The sequence below is a fragment of the Triticum urartu genome, chromosome 7 (assembly GCF_003073215.2).
Source record: "Triticum urartu cultivar G1812 chromosome 7, Tu2.1, whole genome shotgun sequence".
Classification (NCBI taxonomy): Eukaryota; Viridiplantae; Streptophyta; class Magnoliopsida; order Poales; family Poaceae; genus Triticum; species Triticum urartu.
This window is the reverse complement of record NC_053028.1, coordinates 409,110,526-409,135,121: the sequence shown is the minus strand read 5'-3', so window position 1 is coordinate 409,135,121 and position 24,596 is coordinate 409,110,526.

Here is a 24,596-nt window from a genome sequence, read left to right as displayed (position 1 = left end):
CATTGGCTAGAGGAAACACGTGTCGGCTCATCGTCGGGACAGATGTCATCCACTCACTGGACAGAAGGCGCCTATGATACGTTGACACGTGGCACGACCCAACAAGTTTAAATGGGCTGACCCAACTAAAGGCCCACAAGATTTTGCGGACCATAATGGGCCGGCCCAGCTAAAGGCCCACGAGATTTTGCGAACCATAATGGGCTGGCCCAGCTAAAGGCCCACAAGATTTTGCGGGCCATAATGGGCCGGCCCAGGTAAAGGCCCACAAGATTTTTGTGTGCCATAATGGGACGGCCCAGGTAAAGGCCCACAAGATTCTTGCCGGTCATAATGAGCCGGCCTAGCTAAAGGCCCACGAGATTTCGCCGACATTAATGGGTCGGCCCAGCTGTAGGCCCACAAGATTTTGAGGACCCTAGTAGGTTGGCCCGTTAACTGGCTGCCATGTTTTGGGCCAAATGCCGACCCATATTTGATCCATTCCATTAATGGCCTGCCATGCTCCGGGCCTAATAGTGGCCCATATAAGATCCGGCCCGTTAAAAGCCTACCATGTTCTGGGCCAAATTACGGCCCAGATCAGGTCCGGCCCTTTAAGAGGCTTTGGCTCAATTATGGCCCATATCAGATTCAGACCATCAACTGGACACTATGCTTTTGGGCCCACTTGCTAAAGGCCCACTTAGTAATTCGGCCTGATATTAGTTTTGGCCTATTAAGGGCCCGTTTAACATTTCAGCCCTATATTAATTTCGGCATGTTAAAAGCCCGTCATATAGTTGGGCCTAACTACGGCCTGGTTTGCATCTGGCCTGCTCGCAGCCGATATCTGATTGGGCCAAACAAGGACCCAGACAATTTTGGCCTGTTAAAATCCCGTGATTTGATTCGCACAATCATGGGCCGGGGTTCATTTCGGGCTACCGCGTAACTAGTAGGAATTAAGAACAAACCTACTCTATACAATAAAGAAATTACGGCATAGTAACTTAGAATAAACCTACACTACACAATAAAGGATTTAAGGTATATTACATCCACTGGGCATCGAAGTTCGCCACCAGTGATCATAAAGCGCAACGAAGAAGCAGATTACAAAAACTGGGCACCATTGCAGCGTAACAAAATAATACTGAACCGAGACCACTTCCAAGACAGTTCAAGAAAGGTTTGCCTTGCGGGGGAACTGCTGCGCGAGCTGTTGAGCAAGGCTGTGAGAGCGGCCTAGCATGTCGGTCATAGCTTCCAGGTGTAGCTGTTTACGATGAGGTTCTCATTGGTGTTCTCCACAATATTTCTTAGAGATAGGACTTCAAGTCGAAGTTGAGTTGCAGAATGCCTTTCTGCTAGAACTTGGGACTGAAGAAGTCGAACTGATTCAGACAACGAATTCTGTGAGCTTGTCTGACTGTTAGTCTCAAGTAACTTGAACACTTCATCAAGACAAGACTTTGGGGTTGTCTCGCTATCTTCAAGATGTTTTGCCCTCTTTGCTGCAATATATGTTGGGTTTGTCTCACAGCCTTCAGCAGACTTGTGCATGCCATCAGGCATATCACCCTGAAACAAAGCAGAGAGATGACAGGTTTTGCACGTGTATAAACAAAGATGATAACTGTTCTGTCAATTCTATCCAATTTCAAATTAGAAAATAAAGAGTATGTTCAAAATATCAATAGCATAATTTGGCATTGTTCATAATGCGGGGAGCTTCACCACACTACTGGATTACCATGTCAACATAACAAGCATAGATGAAGGGCAAAGAAAATCATCGTATCTATTTTGGATAATGTGCATGGCATGTTGTTCATATCATCAGCCACATCAGTAAGATAAAACAGGAGATGACAAGGTGCAAACGTGGGCTGCTTCACCACACACTGGATTATAGATCCACAAAAACAAGCATACATATAGGGAGTATTAAGTAATGTGCATGGTATGAATAAGGAATTTGGTTTTACAAGTAAAATTTAGAACTTAGGGTTCTTACGAACATGCATTTTGGTAGAAACAGCAAACTAAACAGCAGTAAACGATAGGGAGTATGAGCAAATTAAACAGCAGTTGAGGATAAAAGCTTTAGAAGGACTGACTTACATTAACAGTTAACACCGGCTTTATAATGCCCTTCTCCATGGCAAGGGAAGGATAACTCAAGAATTTTAGCACAGAATCTTCTTCATAAGCATTGCCTGTACTCTACATTTTGTAGAGAGTAATTATAGATATGAGAATACTGGAAGGGATAGAGGATAATGAAGATAAGATGCATATTGATGCTACATAATCAACTACCAATCCCTGGAAGTACAAGCATTACAGGACAAAATGTACTGACAAGAGCAATGGGCTACACTTCTGCACTGGCATTATCTGTGTATTCTACTTGTTGGTAAGATTAAATATAGATCTTATCTTTTTTAGTAAATGGTGGGCGAGGGAGATAAGATGCAGCATGCTACAAAATGAACCAATCCCTCTTCCCATAATATAAGAGTGTTTTGAACACTGGTGTGCTGTACAAAATGTTCTTATATTATGGCACGGAGGGAGTAGCTGTTAATGTAAGTACAGTGATAGACCACATTCAGTCCTTACAAGAGGACTGCAAAGCTAAACCTCTTCAAAAGCATTGGGTTGATTCTAAATTTATGTAAGAGTCCATACAGATCTTATAATGTCCACCAAATGGACGATTACGAGGCTAACATGTGCAGTGATGCTAAATAATCAAACAACTATGAAAGTAAGTATGGTCATACAGGGCAAGAGGTACTCACAAGAGCAATGCAGTGTGCAGTATAGTTGCGAGATTCTATGGTCCCTTGAGAACGAATGTTCTTCTGCTAACATTTTTCGTACAAGTGAGACATTAAGGCAAATGCAGAAATGTAGTTCACATTGTGATGTGATATCATAGACAGTACCTTACACTACAGCCGAGACCAATATGTAACAAGATTACTCCAGTCACCGTCGGATAAATGTAGCACCGGAGACTTTACAGAAATTTCGTTCAAAGGCTTGCCATCGAAGTGCGCTTGCCTCAGGTAGGAACGATACTTCATCAACGAGTTCTTGAAAAGCGCAACCAACCCTTGCTCGTCATCACAATCCAGTTTGCAACTCGCCTATTTGAAAGAATGAAATCTTGTGTCTTCTATCAGCAGAAACATATGCAGTAATGACCATGAATAACATTAGTACATTACTTACGCGTAAGTTGCGGAGGAAGACTGGAAATTGTTCTGTGTCTGCGGTATAATCTTTCCATGAAGGAAAGATGCGCACAAAGTTCCTGACAACAACAGAAGCTTCGTCTTGTAAACTGGGAAGAAATGGAACAGGGGTCCTATTTGCTGCAATTGGGGCTCTCTCTGGTTCGAAAAGGGATTTGGCAACTGGATTTGGTGTACTCTTTGCTGGGATGGGGGTTTTGCGTCGTACAGCTGGTGCTATGTCAACTGGCATAATCATACTGTTTGCTGCAGTTGGGGTCTACTGAGTTGGGGCATCAGAAATGACCAGTGTAGTAGGGCTAGAGTCTGCTAGAGTTGGGGTATTTTGTGGGTCAGGTGATATTGCAACTACACCTAATGGGCTATTTGATTTATCAGGTGCCACTACCTTTTCCAAATACTTTGCTTGTGCTCCTCCACGATCAGCAATCGCCCTCTTCCTTTTGAACGTCTGATACACAAGAACAACATTTGAATGGATAAATATGGTATGATGATAGATGGAATATGTACTGAAAATGGATAGGCAGGGCGTATTCACATACACGATGTGTAAACTAAGCTAATGGCAGTTCAACAAAGTAGAAGCAATGCAAAGCATCAGTTGCAAGATATGTGCGAGCAATGTAACCTTGGAAAGTTAGAGCAAGTACCTTGATGGGTGAATAAGATAGGGCATCTTCCTCTGACTCCTCCACTAGGGAGCTACATTAACTTAGGTCTCCCTCTAGCTCAGAATCAGTGTTAGGATCATATTCTGAGCATGAATCTGTAGGTGGAGAGTGTTTGCATTGCATTGCATCCAGACTTGATTTCAGTCCCTTAATGCCAAGTTTGACAGCCATGGCATTGTTCTACTTTATTCTTTCCATGCGTGCAAGCTCATAATCATTATGATGCTGTTTAAAATCTGAGATTCATGAAAACATAAAAAGTAGTCAGATTATCTATGGAATGCATTGCGGTTTCAACTCGGAGAGTGTCTCCCTATAAACCTCTGCATATGCAAAGTTCACCTCCCCAACCGTGCTGACCAGACCACACACAGAGATACACACCCGAGCGGCGAACATGCATTTTCGAAACTAATTTAGGAACATTTAGCTAATCAATTAAACAACTCTGTTTTAATAATATCAGATTCATATTTGAACAACTAAGCTTGTTTAGCTTGATGGGTGGAGCGGTGTTATTATGACACGAAGCATGTATTCTGACCGTATAGTGATCATAAAAGGGGGAAAGTCTAAGCATATATTTTTTAGCAAAAGAGGGTTTCCCCTCTAATTTCTATTAAATAAACCACCATAGAACCAACATGATCAATTAAACCCTAAGCATGATCAATTAAACCGTATTATGGCTGTGCCATGGCAGATTTGAAGCTGCAAACTGGAGAAATGATATTTAGCATCCATTGTTTACTTCAAACTAAGAACTAAATTCTAAGAGCTGAAAAAAAGTAGAGTAACCAAGTTAAAATCTATTTTCTAGTTGAGATCAAAAAGTTGAGGAGATATGAAGTACCACCTCTCTTGCGGCCCCGTGTAGGCATTGGGGGTGCGATGGCTGTCGGTGGCGTTGAAGCAGATCTGCAACGGTAGATGGGTGCATCGGGGGATAAGTCCCGTTGCGGTGGAAGAGAAGTTCGTGTGAGCGGCCCCGGCAAAGAGGACGACGGCGCCGATGAAGCGAGAGGACGCGATGCAAGGCTATTGGTCCGTCGCCGTGGATGAGAAACATCTATCTCTAGCAGTGGACGACGCGGTCTTGGTAGGCGCTCTGGCATGGTAGAGGACGGTGGCAATGGATGTGGTGGAGGACGACGACGATGGATGGGGTGGCGGACGGAGGCTGGTGTGGGAATGGGGTGTTCTAGCGCGGACGGTGTATGAATGGGAAAATGGAGGGAGAGGTACGGGGAACCATGTTTTTGGGACGCACCTGTCTGAAATATGGGAAAGTTACGAACTTATCCCCCATTTCAAATTTGGACGTCTCGTCGGTTGGGGATATGACGGTAATCTCGCATCTCCCAAATATTTGCCGGTAACTATTTCGGGCGAGGAGAGGGTTTTTTTGCCGCCCACGGTTGGCGCCCACCGTGTATGAACGGGGCTGACAGGTAGGGTGGTTGTGTCACGTCTGATGGAAGTTACACATCTGCCCCAATTTAAAATATTAGCCTACATCGATTTCGGGCGAGGAGAGGGTGTTTTGCCGCCCACGGTTGGCGCCCATGGTGTATGAACGGGGCTGACAGGTAGGGCGGTTGTGTCATCTCTGATGGAAGTTACACATCTGCCCCTATTTAAAATATTAGCCTACATCTGTTTCGGACGAGGAGAGGGTGTTTTGCCGCCCACCGTGTATGAATGGGGAATGGAGGGAGAAACAGAGGTCTTTTGGACGAGCTTGAATCAAATGAGTTTTGCCGCCCATGTTTGACGCCCACCATGTCGGAGTGGGCTCAGAGGCGGTCGTGTCACGTCTAATTAAAGTTACTAACCTACCCCTGTTTAGAGCAGTGGAAATCGGGCCGATGGTTTGTCCGTGTAATGGCTAGACATTAATTTCCATCTCCCAAACACTTGGCTTCGGGCAGCCAACGTGGGAGTGGACATTTTGCTTTTTCTTTCGAATTTTGGGACAATAAGCATCCACGTTTACCCTGGCAACTAAATTAGAATCCATTTTGTATTCCTATATGAATCTTTATAAATCATTCTATGTGTTTTTATATATCTTCAAAAGGACGACAAAGATGTATTCCACTGTCATATATGAATATGGTTTACAAATGCCAATACTCAAATTCAGAAACTAGAATCCAGTTTAAGGTGAATTCGAATATTTGGAACACTTCATGTCCAACTCAAATGTCACACGCAACATAATGTGTACTCCCATTTAGATATGTACACAAGCGATGTATCAAGATTCAAATACCAAGTCAATCAACCAAGAATGTACGGAACTAACAGACATATAAACACTTATAGAGTATATGGATCAATAATATCAACTAACATACATAAGCTAGGCTGCAATACTTTTTTTTGGCTACAACAACATCCTTTTTTAGCCAGCATCTTGGCCCTTTCCGATGCGTGCCACTTATGGTCCATCTATACTACTATTGCTGAATGCACATTCAGCCCGATTGGCATATTTGTAGGTCTGGCACAGCAATCCAAATGAAATGTCTTCGAGTCTTATCAATTAATACAGACTTGTGCTCAAATAGAATTACAAACAAAAAACAAAAAAACAATTATTACATGATCTCTAAAACAAATGGTTTGATTGATTACATGAACAGACAACACAAAGGTTATTCAACTATGGAAAGAACATTTCACCTATGATTTACCAAGTAGGAATTTAATTTCCTTTTTTCCTTCAGGACCTTAACAATCTAGTCAGTCTCAGCTTGCTTCATTTTGAAATCCACCAAATATTTAATGGTTGTCTTGAGTACTGCTTGTGATTGTGTTGTTTGCTTCCTCAACATGTCAACTTCATCTCTAAGTGCAGAAGCAGAATCTCTTTCTACCACTAGTTTAGCCTCTAGAGCATCAGCAGTTGGCAATTCATAATGCATGATTGGGCCGGTGCCACTGCTGTGGGATGATGCAACGTCCATGGGGACCTCGCTCTTTGATCTTGGGCTAACCTGTTTTTCCATTAAAGTTCCGATTGGATTCAAAAAAGTTGAAGTTAGCAAAACATCTCAACTGGGAGTTATAACAGCAAACCAGTTAAACAAACAAGGAATTAAAGAGTTTCAATTGGATGCTAAAAAGTAGTTATTAACATCATTGTAACCCGCTGTTGCAGCAGCAAAGTAGTTAAACAAACAAGTAGATATTTAAGTTAAGGCAAATAGGTAATTCTTAACAGTAAGTATCAAACACATAGATAGGCGCAGTCTACAATATGATTAACAGGCTGTGCCATTATGTAATCAGTAGCAAACTAAATTAAGCCAAGCAACGTAATTGAACAATTTTGCAATAAGTGGCTAACTAAAATTCCGAGAAGCAAGTAACCGAACTTACGCTAGTTCTTTGTACAGGCACACTGCAACTTCTTTTTCGCTTACAAGGTTGTACGAAGGAGTCCATGGAATCAATTGCTTGGATACACAGTCCCAATACTTCTTTCTTCCCACACTGCATGGGTAAGTAGAATGGTTAATCTGGTAAGATGGCGCGTCCTTGATATGTTATATGAGGACGTGTAGTCAGACTAGTTGTAGCCAAACACATCACACTGGCTTTTACTGTATATTTCATGCGATTACTTTTGGCATATCGAGATCTAAGCAATCTACAATAGGATGAAAAGACTGGCATCCTTCACATTATTGGCGAACTCAGTTCATAGAAACAAGCAATTCAACCATTCTATGGTTAAATCAAAAGCGCGACTGGAATATTTTTCACTATCCAATCATACACGCAAAAAGGGGTGACGCCACCATAGGGGCTGGTATGGGCGGCCGCCTCAGGTGGCTGGAAACTGTGCACCTAGTTTGAGTCATCCAGGCTGGCCCACGCTAGTTTTGTTCGTCCCAACGCACGAGCAGGCAATGTAAAAAATGAAGAAAAATGTTTCAATTTGGATGGGCCAATAACATAAGTGCAAGGCAGACCCTATAGTAGGCTCGCGGCCCAAACAAGCGCCTCCCATATCGATCGACAGCAGGAAAAATCCCAATTCATTTGCTACAGCCTCCAGTCTGGTTCGCTCCTAACCTAGCCGCCGCTGGACAGACCGACACAGCACTTCCTCGCGCCCTCGTTGGAGGGCAGTCGCCGGGCTTTAAGCGAACGGAATGACAAGAAGATGAAGATCCAACCCTGGGTGTAGCCTGTGTGGGAGGCAGCGGCGACAGCACGGGCATGGCATCGAGCTTGTGCAAACGGACAATCGCAGCTTGCAAGAGTAGCATGCGCAATGAGCAGGCACATCACATCCCTGATTATATCTAATTCAACTCTTCAATTTCTGGCCAATAGTTAAACCTGACGGTGTTGTAAAACTGCTTGTATGTAGGGAATCTATGAGAAAATGAAACCAATTTCTACTTATTTTATAACTCCCCCAATCAATACTTAACTGACTGAATCTGATGTATCTAATCAAGTTTTCGGTGCAAACATACAAGCTCATGTTGTTCTTGAGCCTGAAGTGTCTAATGAACAGACTGCTAATGAAGGATTTGACGCAAACATTTTACATGCTCCTGGTGATGAACATATAGTGTCTAATGAGGGATCTAATGCAAGCATTTTGCAAGCTCATTGAAGGATTTAGTGCCTAGTGTTGATCTACTATGTTGAGAGAGATAGAGATTTGCAGGTATTGATGACAAGCAAATTATAGTGCATTTTCATAGCTTGAGGAAACGTCGAGGCCATCTACCAGAAAGTCCCCGTATCATGACAACATAGCATAAATACTTTTGTAATATGTTGTTTGAAACTATTGGCATACTTGTGCAGGATAGATATATTAATATGCAGTTTGCGCACTGGTTATACGTGTAATTACACTTCGATATTTTCAGCCAGAGAACGAATAATTCAAGCAGGTACATACCATGTTTGTAGTCCTTGTACACCATGTTGCATTTTGTGTTTTTTGGTGCTTGCATCATTTAGTGTTTATAATATGAACTACTTTGGATCATTAGCTAGTTTTCAAAGTGCATGTAGCTTCATATTTCTCAAGTTATGTTGATTTCCGGAGTGCAAGTGCCTTCATATTTTTTAAGTTAAATGTTCGCCCTGGTAACTTGAATTTGTGGATCAGCCACTGCACACAAATCATACACAAATGTCAGTACGAATTAAATGAAATGCAGGGACTTACGCTAGCTCGTTGTACAGGCTCGTTGCAGCTCTGCTTGCGCTTGGGATGTTCCATGTACAAGTCCATGTTACCACTTGCTTGGATGTGTAGGCCTTGTGCTCCTTGCATCCCCCTCTGCATTTTTGACATGGCGAATGGTTGATCAAATAAGAGGAATCGACCTTGATGTTGTACCGGAGGACAGATACTTACAAGGTTATACGGGTGTGCAGGATGTGTACCAGATCCTGTAGCACCGTCATGCTTCGCTAAAATATGGGTTTGCTTGTTTCAGATGATATCTCCAGAGGAAATAAGAGTTAAGGTCAGAGTTGCATAGGCGTGTAAGCTAAGAGAGCAGTGAAAGGATATCCAAACATCATCGGAACACTGCACAAGGGAGTGATGTGTGGATACCTAGTTCAGGCTGGCGTTTGGGCATGCTCGCCTAGCTAGAGTGCGGGTCACTTCAGAGCCGTTGAGGGTGATGCGCTGACATTGGCTAGCCACGCACGGATGCAGATCTTGAGTGGCAGCGGAGCGCTACGATGCGGTGAACGAGACCGTTGGTAAAGCCCCAACGGCCTCGGGGGGCGGAGGTGCGATGATGTGCTCGGTGAAGTAGCCCCGCTGAGCTGGGAGACGGCGTCGGTGAAGCGCACCTGATGCGGTGGAACTCGGTGTCTGTGAGACACGTCGGTTGCGGCGGCCGACGTTGTTGGTGGACCACCCGGTGCGGTGGACAAGGGCGTAGATGAGGTAGCTCCGGTGCGGTGGTGAAGCGCGACTGTCGTCTTCATCGTCGTCGTCCAGCACAAAGGTGGGGAATGGTGGGGAAAGAGACGAGACAAGGGGAGATTCGAGGGTTGGCGGTGAATTAGGGATTTGAGCAATCTGGGCGCGGAAGGGGACGGTGGAGAAGAGAGATTTTGCAGGGCTAGAATTAGGGCCGCCAGATATTTCAATCCGAAACGTGGAAGCGCGAACTTATATTGTCATCGTCCTTTTTGGGGGGTGGGTGGCTGGGTGCTACGCGTCCATCCGACACACGGGATCACCCCGACGGGACTATGCTTCGGTGCCTTAAGGCACCTGCCTTTGTGTCCATGACATATGGGCCCAACAGGTGGCTGGCCCACATGTCAGTGACCCAAAGGCAGTTGCCTTTAAGGCACCGAAGCAGCGTCCACCCCGACACGACCCTGGTTTGCCTGGTGCGCCTACATTTGAGAATGCAAACGAATCTTCTTTCATTTGCAAACGAATCTGTATGTATTATCATGCCCGTGTTTTCCTTGCAATAATTAGTCATTCAAAACGAGATACTCCATCCGTTCACTTTTGTAAGTCATTTTAGACAACTTAAAATGAACTGTTTTGCACATTGTCTGAAATGTCTTCAAGGTCTTATAAAAGTGAACAGAGGGAGTACTATAAATTAATTAATGAGGTGTTATTTGAAAAAAAATCGAAACGGTACCCACACTAACGTGGATTAGAGTGTGTGTCACATAATTAGTTATTTGAATTAGAGTGTGTGTCACGTAGTTAGTTATTTGAATTAGAGTGTGTGTCACGTAGCGATCTCCAATTCTAATGTGGATTTCGCATTTCACTGTATCCACGCTACTTTTTTAATACAAATTCATATGTATATGATGAACACCATGGTAGTGAGAAAACTTTTGGATGGATTCAAACATATGACCTACAAAATAGCACAACAAACTGAGTCAATGTCAACTTTTCGAAACTTAGTATGGCACGAATTCGAAATAATTACCCGTATGCCCGGTCCTCGGTTCAAATCTTACAATGTACACCGAATTGAAACATCGATATTAAGTCTCATACTATGTACATTCAAATGTTGTTTTTAGCCCCCCCCCCCCCCCCCGCACAAACGCTACATACTTCCTGTATCGGTCAATCTTCCTCAACTAAACAACTTAGGAAGCTATCGGCTTCCAACACACGTTCATTCTTTCTCTCCATGTTTCCATCTCTAAGTCTCTCAACTACATGGGTGCGTCACGGCGGGTGGCTATCCAAAGTTTGAAAATTGGTGTACTAGAGAAGATAGAGATACAGTATATTTTTACACGCACATTTTTCCTCCGTGCCGGGACGTGGCACACCCCACCGCGGGGTTTCGGGGTCCTCACGGGTGGTGCACGCATATATTCTTCCTGACGTGGGACGCCCTACCGCGCATTTTCTGGGTCCTCCTCGGTCGTAGCGCCGAAGCAAGTAAATGAGTCGTCAAATCACGAAAGACCACCTTTCCCGCCGAGTACATCAGTGAAGCACGGTGGCTAGCTAGTTGGGCTAGTTCGACCGATTAGCTAGGCCGCCGCCACATTTGTTTTTTCACCCATTTTTTTATCTACTTGCCGGAAGGTAAATTTAAATATCCACCGCGGTGTTGCTCTAGTGTTTGGGTGCGGCAGGATTTTTAATTTTTTGATTGATGGGAGCAGGCACGGCAGCAATTAGTCACGATGACTCCGCCTGTACCCACTGCTCCCTGACGTGAGATTTCGTCGACTGGTGTTTTATCATGGTGAAAACCAAAAGATTCCCCGCTCCCTCCGCCTTCCCGTAGATTGCATTGCCTTTCAGCCATTTCGCCCCCTTTGCTTCCTCTCCCCATTGCTTCTACCTGGTGCCATGGCGGCGCAACAGATAACGGAGTCTGAGGTGAGGCTCCTGACACAGGAGCTCCATGCCAAGGATGCGGAGCTCAGGGCCAAGGACGTGGAGCTCCGTGAGCTCAAGGAGGAGAGGAGTGCCATGCTCCTCCGTTATATGCGGGAGTTCACGGAGCTTCAAAAGCGGCAGGCATCCACCACAAAGATGCTCGAGGCATCGGCGGCGTTGCTGCAGAAAGCGGGAGATACGGTAGGCCGTCAGGGGAGCCGGCTGGAGCGCGAGTGGGCCGATCGTGACGAGGTCCAGGATCGCCTCAGCCACTTGGTGAACCAAGTTGCCATGCACGTGTTGCGACTGCGCGATGCCTACCGTCGTGCCAGCGCGACGATGCTGGCCGTCGGGCTAAACCCGTTCGACCACCCGGTCGACTTCAACGAGCTACAGCTTCCTGACCTGGTCTCCTTCTTCACGTATATCTCCGAGGAGCTGAGGCGTCTCCGCGTGATGGTGGGGGCTGAGCTGGACAAGGAGGGGTTGCGGGCTGCCGTCGCCATTGCCGGGCGAATCCTTTCAGGGCTCCGTCACCAAAATCCATTTGTGCCATTGGACGCCGTCTTTGATGAGCTGGCTCCCGTCGACCGGGAGCGGGCTCTGCGGGCGGTTGCACCCTGCATCACCAATGTCGTGCGCCTCGAGAAGCAGAGGGACTTTAGTGGTGTTTAGGCGCCCTCTGCATGGGCATGTCCATGTCTCGGCGCAACATGACCGTTGGATCAAACTCAGACGATGCAGATCAGTCACTGTAGCACAAAGCGTGTGGGTGTGTTTGCTTGCATTCTCATCTCAATATAGTTGTTTCCTCTTCGTGTATTTTTGTCAACCTACTAGTGTGGACTCATGCACCCTTCATGCACTCTGCCAAACACCCAAAAGTGGGTCGAGAAGGAAACTTTTGCTCCCATCCCGTGCACCCTTCATACACCCTGCCTAACACTATTTGTGCTTCATATGGTTCATGTTTCGTGGAGTACTGTAGCATCGTACTCTCCGTGCGCTGTGGACCTAGTTCTGTTAGCATTGATCTCACCATTCATTCTCGACAGACAGTCGAAAAAGCGGTACTATGTTACATATAGGAGTAGTTGACATGCGCACAACATCATTTGTTATCGTCATATCTTACTACACTAGCAACAAGATTGTGTAGTACTGACGTATGAACCACTGCACATGCCTAGTAGTAGGAGCACTGTGTATGTTCAAGTGGCTGCCGTGTTTCGCACTCCTCCGTCGTAAGAGTGGAAACGCTTGCTGTAATCATTTTTTTCTTCTGAAAAACAGTGGACACGCTCTACCATGCGGATCCTCCTCCAGCCATGCACTAAATTACTCACTTTCGCCGACGTGTGGAACTGCCAGCATCGAGGTCCACCAGCCATGCACTAAATTACTCTGTAGTAGAGTGACGGTAGTCTACCCCGATCGAAGCACCGCAGTAATGCCCAATGAGCCGTCAAATCACAAAACCCCCTCCTTTCCAGCAGTAAGTTGGACAGACGAAGCAACCATCATTTCACTCTTCTCTCTCAGCTTCCTCTCTACCCAACCCTCGCTTCGGCCTCATCTTGTTCCTCATTTCTTCAAGAAAACCCCGCCCTGCTTCTGCCATTGTTCTTCTCTCCCAAAGAAGGAAAGGTGAGCGCATCAATGGTGTTGATTCTGGCCAAGGCCCGGTCTTGCAACCCCGAGACTGATCCTATAACTCCCTCTCTTTTCTTCCTTTGGGTTTGTGATTATGGTTTCTTTTCTTTATTTCTTTTTGACAGTTTCTTGATGGACGCTGGAGCATCGGCCTAAGTGATGTCTATGGCTCTGGCCAAAACCGTCGAGGCTCATGGTACGAAGAAGCGCAAGCACCCCGCCGAGACTACCGCAGACAAGCTCAAAGCCATCGCCCTGTCCAAGCCCCCCTCTCCGGGATCCCTCATTAAGCAAGTCCAGGTAATATCTCTTCTTGGCGATCTTTTTCTCGATCTTGATCGTGTTTTTTCATCTAACACGCAGTACTAGTACTAGTAGTACAACTTTCTGGGTGATCTTGCATCTGATTTTTGTGTGCCAAATGACGGTTCTAAATTCCTCTTTTGACCAAAACATGCGAGAGGTTGACACTGATTTCTTATAGATTACTTTCAACTACTCCCTCTATCCCAAATTTCTTGTCTTAGATTTGTCTAGATACGGATGTATCTAATACTAAAATGTGACTTGATACATTCATATCTAGACAAATCTAAGACAAGAATTTTGGGACGGAGGGATTACTTTATGAACATCAATGCTACCTTTTAAGAGGGTATATTTGCCTCAGTAACTTGTGTTATGGATATTGCATGTAATCCCTCTGCTCTCATGCCTTTGAAGACATGTTCTAGTGTCTTTGTTCACTCATTTCTGTGCGTATATGTAGTCATATATGGAGTATAATATCAAAAATCATCTTATATTTTTGAACGGAGGTAGTAATAAAATATGGTTTTTGTTTGAATTAGAACCAGGTCCGCGGTGGAGATGAAGTTCTCAAAGTCATGCCGTGTGAACTGGAAGACCTGATGATGAGTTCTACTGCTGAACTATCCAGCTGCTCTGTCCTTGTCGCCACGTGTCCTGAACTAGTGTTTTCCTGTAGCATTGTTGTCAGGCGTGTTCTCGAGGCTGTACTTGACCACAACAATTTCCTGGCTGTGCCTTCGATTACGAAGGGTGTGGTTCTTGCAAAGCTTCCCAACAAATCTAATGCGGCATGTCTTCATCATCATGTTTATGAGTGGAAAGACCACTCTGTTAGGTTCTCCAAGGTTGACAAGATGGTGATGGTGCATGTAGACATCTCACACGAAGTCCATGGCCTAGTCAGTTATGCGGGGTTCATCCCATAGGTCAGAGTTTAGTTAGTGCAACTTTGCTTGTGTGTAGTAAGTACTATTGTTCAGTACTTGATTTGTGTTTGTGAACCCTGTATTGTTTATTAGTACTGCCGCTTTTGGTGCGTGGTCAGTCCTGAGAACGGTCTATGTTAATGTCTGTCCACTCAATTCAGTCTATATATTTTGAAGTATCCATATCATTTTTTTGTGAGGACGGTCTATCAATTATGGTTACACTCCAATATCTGTATGCATTGCAGGGTTTATCGCACCCACCAGGATTTCCAGCCCCCTGGATGTTCGGTCCATACGATTTGTCACGACCTTTGGACTGTCCTGCTTGTGGGAGTAGGTGGGGCCCCTGCATGCCACGCGTAGTTGGGCGATCAATCTTCTGTTTAGTACTTCAACGTAGTGATTTCCTGGTAAGGATTCACTCGTGTCACATCAAGTAAATCTTATTGATTTACTGTCTAAATCTTACTGATTTAATGTCATGTTTTCTTTCTTTTCATGTAATTTACTATGCAGGTTTTGCCATGTGACATTCATCACAGAATAAACCATTTGGTTTGCTCTACAATGGCTATTTTTGCAGGTTTCACTTCTTATGTCGTGTCAGTAACGAAGGCACCGTCCATCACTTATATTACTGGAAAAAATTGGATCAGTCTGTTGTCTGAGTACAAGTTGAATCCCTATGATGAACTGCAGTTTGGTTTAACAAAAACGCCACAATTAGTCCTTCTCGCGTTTAAAAGAAATGAAGAAAAAGACTGGATCACAGTCACGGATCCTAGTCAAGTTAGAAAGTTGATCATAGCAGACCAGACACGGTCGCCGCTGTCTCGCATAGATCGAGCACCGGCAGTTGCTCTAGCACTGATAGCGGCAGCAGCTCAGTCTGATCCAGTTGAGGATTGGGCACCGACCGCGTCGGCGGATCAGTCTGATCTACCGGAGGATCGGGCATCGACACCGGCACCTGCTTCGACACCGGCACCAGTTCTACAAGGAGCACCATCTCCGGCAGCAGTGGCGGCTTCGGCACCAGCACCAACACTTGCATCTGCTCCGGCCCGTGCAGTTGCACCGGCAACAGACTGGGCTGCAGTTCGCACTTCATATACCAAAGTCCTTACAAAAACCGACATGTCCACCTTCTTGGTAAGCATTGGCCGCCCAAGTGCTTCGTTCTTTTTTCTTTCCATGTTGTTTCACATGATTCACTGTGTTGATCTAACTGTTTGGGTGTGTCTTCTTATTTGCAAACAAAGAATTTCTAGAGCAACGAGGGAGTCGTTCAACAATCTGGGCGACCGCGGCCAAGTTTCTCTTACCATGCGCAGCCTTGGTGTGAATGAACCTGCTCAATATACCGTAAGTACGAAGGATGGTCGCATGATGATTGATGCTAAAGGATGGTCAAGGTTCAAATCTAAATCATATCTTGCGGTAGGGGATGATGTCAAAATCGAACTTTCTCGGCAAGGAGAGCTGGTCCAAATCAACTTTGAAATTCTTCAGTAGCAGCACGCAACTGCCGAACTGATCTTTCCTCCGAGAGATTTTGATGTAATAATCTGGCATGGTGAAACAAGTGTCCTGTGTGTATAAGTAGTACGACAACATTATTTATCACATGGTATATCATTGATAGAATTGCAACTCTGATTGCTGGTTAGGAACTGTCGTTCGATTTCATTCCAACAGCTGCCGTGCTTTATTCAATTTTGTGTATTTGCCTGTCAAAAATATATTTATGTGTAACTAGTTACTCCTGTCTTTCTACTTCCTTTCGCTGATATGTGGGGCAACTGGCAACGGGGTCCACGTGCCATATGCACAAATTAGAGTGCACAACTTCATGGTAGACACACCCCGGTCGTAGCGCCGCAGTAATGCCCAATGAGCCGTCAAATCACAACCCCCCCCCTTTCCAGCTTTAGCAGTAAGTTGGACGGACGAAGCGGCAATATTTCACTGGGCATGAATCCCCTTCTCCCTCATCTGCTTGTTCAGAGAAAACCCCCTCTCGACGATTGCATAGGGTTTTCTCATGGAGAACCAGGTACAAATTCTTCATCCATCCCCGATAAACCCAAGTCCCTTGGTCGCAGTTAATCCTTGGATGGCAGCCGCCGCCGTTGATGCATTTTTCTTCCTACTGAATCTAGTGTGTTTCATTTGCAGTGCCCAAAGTGCGAGTACCCTACAGGTTTCTGCACCCTCGGCGAGACGCCACACTTGTTCCTTCTCATCCTAACACAGCATTTTGAAACGCGCACAGTATGTTCCTAAAATCCTCTTTTCTATCCGGGAGGGTGGGGTTTTTTTGAACATGCTGTGTTCTCATATTATTTTTCCTGCAGTGTATTATTTGCTCTGCCAGAACACATGTACTCAAGATGCCCGGCCTTGCCATAACTGAATACACTAGTTTAATGGTTACAGTGAAGACAAGCCATGGATATAAGTTCCGAGTTGGGTTCATGAATCAAGAAGATCGCTGATTTTTTTATGGCCGAACTTGGATAAACTTTCTCAAGTGTTACAGACTGAAAGTTGGCGCACGAATGTTGATGGAAATAGCAGAACCATGTTAGTTTTGTATGGTCTCATCTTCACTGCGATCTTCCACCCCGACATCGTTCCAATTGTTCATCCATGTTAGTTTTGTATCTGGTTCTTGCTTGTTGCCTCGATTACTTCTTAATCCACCTATTCTGTCTAACTAATCACAATTTAACTTTAGAAGTAGCAACGAATCTCTCACGAAGATGCTACTTCTAACTAATATTTTCTTATAATTGGTGGCACGTGTAGGTTTTTTCAGAGTTAAGAAGTCTGCTCGTTTGTTACTCTGTAATAACTCGGCTGTTACTAATGGCATTGAAGTTGACTGGATCGACATCCACAAGTTCCTACACTTTATTGATCGTCTTGAGGTCCTTGTGGGGCATTTCAATGGTGGAAGGCCACGTGGGATATGTGTGCCACTGCTGCACTCGTTGAACAGGTCCAACTATGTCGAGAAACTTATGGTACGAGCTGTTTTCTGTTATATATGTTGTTCATAAACTATTGCTTATACACAGTTTTACAACTATGATCTTCTTGAAACAGGAACTGCCAAGTTCTATTGTTCCTATACAGATGCCTGACCATGGTCGGGTCAGACTTGCGCTTGGTCACAACATGATGTTTATGTCGACCTACTCAATTCCCCTTGGTGGTGAAAAGATACTTATTCATGGGTGGTCTCAAATAATGAAGGCCCGTCCATCTTGGAGAATAGGACAGAAGATTATGTTCATGCTTTTCCATGGCTCTAAAGCGAATATCCTGTTTATTGACCACGTTGTGAGATGAAGCCGCTTTCAGAAGGTTGTGGATGCATGGGGTGGCGCCTGGGCCTTGTCCTGGGGCTTGGCGGCCTCACCCTTGGTTAACTGTAGGCAAAGTAGCACTGTTCGAGGCGTGCTTTGTACGGTTGAACCTGTATAAGTACTCATACTGCTTTCAGCTTTGGTTGTTAAGTGCCCCTGCTGGTTTCAGTTAAGGTTGTTAAGTACTCCTGCTGCTTTTACAGTCTGTCGTGTTTCTTCAGTCCTGTCTTCCTCCAGCCACCAAAACCAAACCAGCGCCGGCGGGGCCGCCTGCTTCCGCCTCCCACGGCTGGCTGTGCCTCAGCACACGCATCGCCGCCCCACCGTCTCCTAAATCGTTAACGCCGACGTCCTCCGCGCGCTTTGTTGCGCTCGCCGCGGCGCCGCCCTCTCACATTGTCAACATGGTCAACAAACAACAGGAATCAGCAGAAGTACGTGGAGAGGATGACAGTAGGGGCCCACCACGTCAGCGTATGGAAAAATAAAATGCTTCCTCCTAGTGTTTTCCTGACATCTGGGACCCATGACATTGTGAGCGTATATAGTCAATAGACAAGAGAACGGCACAAGTTCGGCTGACACCTGGGACGTAGCTACTCGAGCAATATTTTTTTGTTTGGTATTGTTGAGACGAAGTAGGGTTTGAACTGGGCTGTGGCCCGTCTAGCCCAGGCTTATATTTTATGTTCACCATGTGACCAGCCCAGCTATTTTTTCTTTGTGAAAATGAGCCCAGTTTATTTTTTTCTAAAGAATACCCAATCTAGGCCTACTTATTTTTCTACACCCTGATGGGCTGCAACTCTTTCCAGATGCCTGCAAATCTTGAAAGTAATATGAAATGGGTTGTAAATATAAAAACAGATGACAAATTGGCAATTACTTTATAATTTCTGAACTTTATTACATTTTCAGATTCCTATTTCACTGGGCATTAACCTAATTTAAATATATCTTCAAAGTACTTTAAATCTGGCTGGACATTTTGGTATTAAAAATAGTTTGGAACCCACAGAAATATGCGAAATTGGCCCTGGCCAACCAAAAAAAATGACTGTAATAAATTGCATAAGAAGTTGCCATGAGCTATATATAAATTATTAAAAAAAAGAGGGAGTGGTTTGACTTGTGGGCCTGTTTAGTTGACGCATATGCAAGATTTTTTTAGTTATTATATACGTCAACAAACAATTCTAGAAGACGTAACCATTGGATGTCAATCCAACGGCCGTCGTGTTTCTTCAATCTCTGATCTTCTTGATCCAGCCTCCAAAGCAGTGCCGGCGGGACCGCCTACTCCCGCCTCCCGTGGCCGGCTGTGCTGCCGCGTAGGCATCAGCGCCCCTACTACTCCCACCGCTGGCCAGGGCATCCCTCTACTCACCCACACCCCCTGTTATTCTGCGGCGACGGCAGCCTCACACCGCAGCTGGACCGGTGAACGCTCGTACTCCTCTCCGCACGGGCATCCACTGCAGCGTCTTCCCCGGCTCCGCGTCATCCCCTTCCTATGCCTCGCCGTCGTCCACCGCCGTGGTTCTCTCGGCGCGGCGTGGTCAATGTGGTCAACGACCGACTTCCATTGGAAGAGTACTGCACGTGGAGAGGCTGACAGCTGGGTCCACGGCAGCCGCAAGGAAGTGCCTCCTTATTACACGGAAAATAATTATTCCTCCAGCTAACAGCGGGGATCCACCGGACGGGCCACCGGTATTTTCCCCCTGACTGCCGGGACCCACCGGACGAGCCACCGTATTTCGCGAAAAAACGTTCCCCCCGCTGTCAGCTCGGACCCACCGGAAGTGCCTCCTTATTACGCACAAAAAATGAATACCCCTCGGCTAGCTGGGACCCACCTTGGTGGGAGGCTGACTTGTGGGACTACTAAGTTGACGAGGACGAAGGGCTTTGTCAACTTAGTCAATATGAACAATTCTAGCTCCAGTGACCGTACGATGTCCATCCAACGGCCGTAGTGCTTCTTCAACCTCAGGTCTTCTTGCTCTAGCCGCCCAAAGCAGCGCCGGTCGTGCCGCATGCTCCTGCCTCCCGTGGTCGGCTATTCTTCTGCGGAGGCCTCACCGCCCCCTACTATTCCCACCGCTGGCCAGGCCTTGCGGCGACGGCAGCCTCACACCGCAGCCGAACCAGTGAACCCTCGTACTCCTCTTTGCGCGGGCTTCCACTGCCGCCTCTTCCCTGGCTCCGTGTCGTCCCCTTCCTATGCCTCGCCGTCGTCCACCGCCGTGGTGCTCTCGTCGCGCCGTGGTCAATGTGGTCAACGACCGACTTCCATCGAAAGAGTACTGTGCGTGGAGACGCTGACAGCTGGGTCCACGGCCACAGCAAGGAAGTGCCTCCTTATTACACGCAAAATAATTATTCCTCCACCTGACAGCAGGGACCCACCAGACGGGCCACCGTATTTCACGAAAAAAACGTTTGCCCCTGACTGCTGGGACCCACCAGCTACATCTTTGCACGCAAGGAAGTGCCTGACAGTTGGGACCCACCTGGTCGAAGCATACGTAGCGTTGTCATTCTGGTCGCGAACGTGTACGTACATATATACTGGTCGATGTAGAGGCGTGCACATGTCGTAGTAGAGGTGCGCACGTAGCATGTACACGTATGTACATCGGCCAGGGTGCAAGAAAGAAAATACGACCACGTATGTGTACATACGGGCGGGGTCTCGAACGCCTACTCGCGCATACGTACGGCCAGGGCTCGTGTACATGGCTGGGTCAGAACGGAGAAACAACGTCGTCGTCCTGTTCATGGGGAGGCAGCAGAATGCGTCGTGTTCATGGGGAGGCAATGGAATGTGTCGTGTTCATGGGGAGGCAACGGAATGCGTCATGTTCATGGGGAGGCAACGGAATGCGTCGTGTTCATCGGGAGGGTTTGGACGGAATAGGCGATGGAAACAAGGCCTGGCATTCCGCAGAACACAGGAAATGGCCTTGTGTTCGACCGGCCACGTTCGAAACAAGATCATGTTCATCGGGAGGGGTCTGGTGTACCGCAAAACGGAGGAAACGGACCTCCTACGGTCGAAACGGGGGTCCTGTTGATCGGGAGTGGTGTGGTGTACCGCAAAACGGACGAAACGGACTTGTGTTGGAGCGCTACGGTCGAAACGGGGGTCCTGTTCATCGGGAGGGGTGTGGCGTACCGCAAAACGGGACTCCACGGGATACTGTTCATCTCCACCGTTGACCCCCTCCAACCTCCACGAGCTACTGTTCATCCACAGTCGACCTCCTCCAGCCTCCACCTACGACTGTTCATCCACGGGCTCCTGTTCATCCAGCCTCCACCACGCGCTACTCCACCGGCTACTGTTCAACCAGCCCTCTCCACGGGCTCCTGTTCAACCACCCCTCCATGGGCTACTGTTCATCCTGCCCTCCACCATCTACTGTTCATCCTGCCCTCCACGGGGTGGTCCTGTTCATCCAGCCCTCCACGGGGTCCTGTTCATCCAGCCCCAACCGACTTGATCGATCGGGGTCCAGTTCATCCAGAGGCAACACCACGGGGTCCTGTTCATCCACCCCATCGGGAACTGTTCATCCACCCCCCCCCCCCCCCCCCCGCAACGCTCACTGTTCATGGAGAGGCAGCATCGATTGGCTTCAGTTAGCAGCAGTAGCGAAGGAATCGCTCGATCGGGTTCAGTTAACAGCCATCGATCGATCGCTCGGGTTCAGTAACGCGTAGCCTGCAGTGCAATCGCTCGGGTTCAGTTAGAGCCCAACGCCTCGCTCGGGTTTAGTTAGATCCAACGCCTCGCACACACGCGCGTACGTGTACGAGAGAAGCGCGCATCGCTCGGCCCCCGACCTCCCACTGTAACTGGGAACTCCCCGAAATTTTCCTCGCCCTCGCTTCTACCACTGTTTTTCCCGTCATGGACGGCCCAAAGAATGCCATGCAGCTACGTCTCCGGCCCGCCCAGGACAAAAAGCCCATTTTCTATCATGATTTTTTTTCATAGAAGTAGGAGCCCACCACATCTATGATGATATCGGGTTTTGTCACAATTATCGTCATAGAAGTGTCATATGTATGATAGAAAAAAATTCCTTCGGCCCAAAATGTCATGGATGTGTCTTTTTTTGTAGTGAGAGCAAATGACAAACTACTCCAAAAGATATAAGTGGAGATCAATGAGTAGTCAAATAATTATGTAACTATATGAAGACTCCTTCTCATAAATAAAATTTCAGATCTTAAGTACCTTATTAAAACACAAAGCAAAAAAATGACATTGCAAGGATATCACATATCATGTGAAGAAGCAAAAACTTAGGCTCAACCGAGGCTAACCGATAATTGTTGATGAAGAAAGGTGGGATGCCTACCAGGGCATCCCCAAGCTTAGATGCTTGAGACTTCTTGAAATATTAATTAGGGATGCCTTGGGCATCCCCAAGCTTGAGCTTATGTGTCTCCTTAATTCCTCTCATATCATAGTTTCCTGGAATCTTAAAAACTTCATGCACACAAAAATCAACAAGAACTCGTGAGATAATTAGTATAAATCAACGCAAAACCTTATCATTCTCTAGTGTAGAAAATCACTAAAAATTATAATTTGACATTGCATACTAAATGTCTCTGCATATTTAATAGTCCTATCCTTAAATAGAATCATTAAACAAGCAAACATATGCAAACAATGCAAACATAACAACAATCTGTCTAAACAGGATAGTCTGTAAAGAATGCAAGAGGAATCATACTTCTTTAACTCCAAAAATTCTGAAAAATTACCACACTGTATATAATTTATTTTTACTCATTGTGTAAAAATTTCAAGATTTTATCATGTTCTGACTATTCACAAATATTCAAAACATAATAGCAAACTTTCTGTTTTTAAAACAACAACATATAGACTTGAAAAATAAGCATGGTAAAGGCCATACTTGACCTTTTTATTGAACTAAATGATGCAAAACATTACTCTAAATGGCAGCAATAAAATCCTAATAAAAAAATGAACCTCCAAGCAAAACTCATATAATTTGGTGAATAAAAATATAGCCTCAAGTAAAGTTACCGATAAACAAAGAAGAAAGATGGGATGCCTTCCGGGGCATCCACAAGCTTAGATGCTTGGTTGTCCTTGAATATTACCTTGGGGTGCCTTGGGCATCCCCAATCTTAGGCTCTTGCCACTCCTTATTATGTAGTCCATCGAATCTTTACCCAAAACTTGAAAACTTCACAACACAAAACTTAACAGAAAACTCGTAAGCACCGTTAGTAGAAGAAAGCAAATCACCACTTAGGTACCGCCAAGACAAGATTCATAATTTTTCTCACATGATGCCTACTGTTCCCTAACATTTCTACAATTTATATTAAGCAATATAAGCCATAGAAACTAGAAAACAAGCAAACTATGCATCAAAAATAGAATCTATCAAAAACAGGACAGTCTGTAGTAATCTGTAGCTCTCGAATACTTTTATAACTCCAAAAATTCTAAAAAATTAGGACAACCTGAGAAATTTGTTCATTAATCTTCTGCAAAAAGAATCATTATTTTATCATGCTTCTGTTAAAAATGAGAATTGTTTTCCTGAGTGCAAAAGTTTCTATTTTTCAGCAAGATCAAATCAACTATCACCATAGATCATCCCAAAGGTCTTACTTGGCACTTTATTGAAACAAAATCTATAGAACATGATTACTACAGTAGGTTAATCATGTGAACACACAAAAACAGTAGGTAAGGGTGTTGGGTTGTCTCCCAACAAGCGCTTTTCTTTAATGCCTTTCTAGCTAGGCATGATAATTTCAATGATGCTCACATAAAAGATAAGAATTGAAACATAACAGGAGTGTCGGTTTTCGGGTTTCGGCAGACCCTTGAGGTTCGAACACTGGGGTGCGCGTGGAGATTTCGCCTCCTACCTACCTGCACCCCTCCGCCTTGCTAGGATCTGAACTAAGGAAAGAACAACGCAAGAGACACAGGGTTTATACTGGTTCGGGCCACCGTTGTGGTGTAATACCCTACTCCAGTGTGTGGTGTGGTGGATTGCCTCTTGGGCTGATGATGATGAACAATACAAGGAAGAACAGCCTCGCGAGGGTCTGTTCTTGGCTAGGGTGATGAACTAATCGGAGGAGCTCAGTCACCTTTCTCTCTCTCTCTTTCTGATCTTCTCTCTTTCTCTCTTTCCCTGCCTCTGCCTACTCTCCGTCTTGTCCCCTTGCTCTGTGGGTGGCTGGTCCTATTTATAGAGGCCCTGGTCCTCTTCCCAAATATCGAGCGGTAAGGGAGCCAACAATGGCGGGCTAATTTGAAGGGGGACAGCTAGTATCAACTATCTTGACAAAAGTAGTCTTCGCCTGCGCAAAGCTCTGGTGATGATGCCGTCTTGGGCTCCACGGTGACCTCCGTCTCGTAGTCCTCCTGGTCTTGGTCTCGTTGCACCGAAATGGCAACCTTTGCCTGATGCCTTGGTACTCCGCGGCTGCGCTTGCCCCCTTTGCAC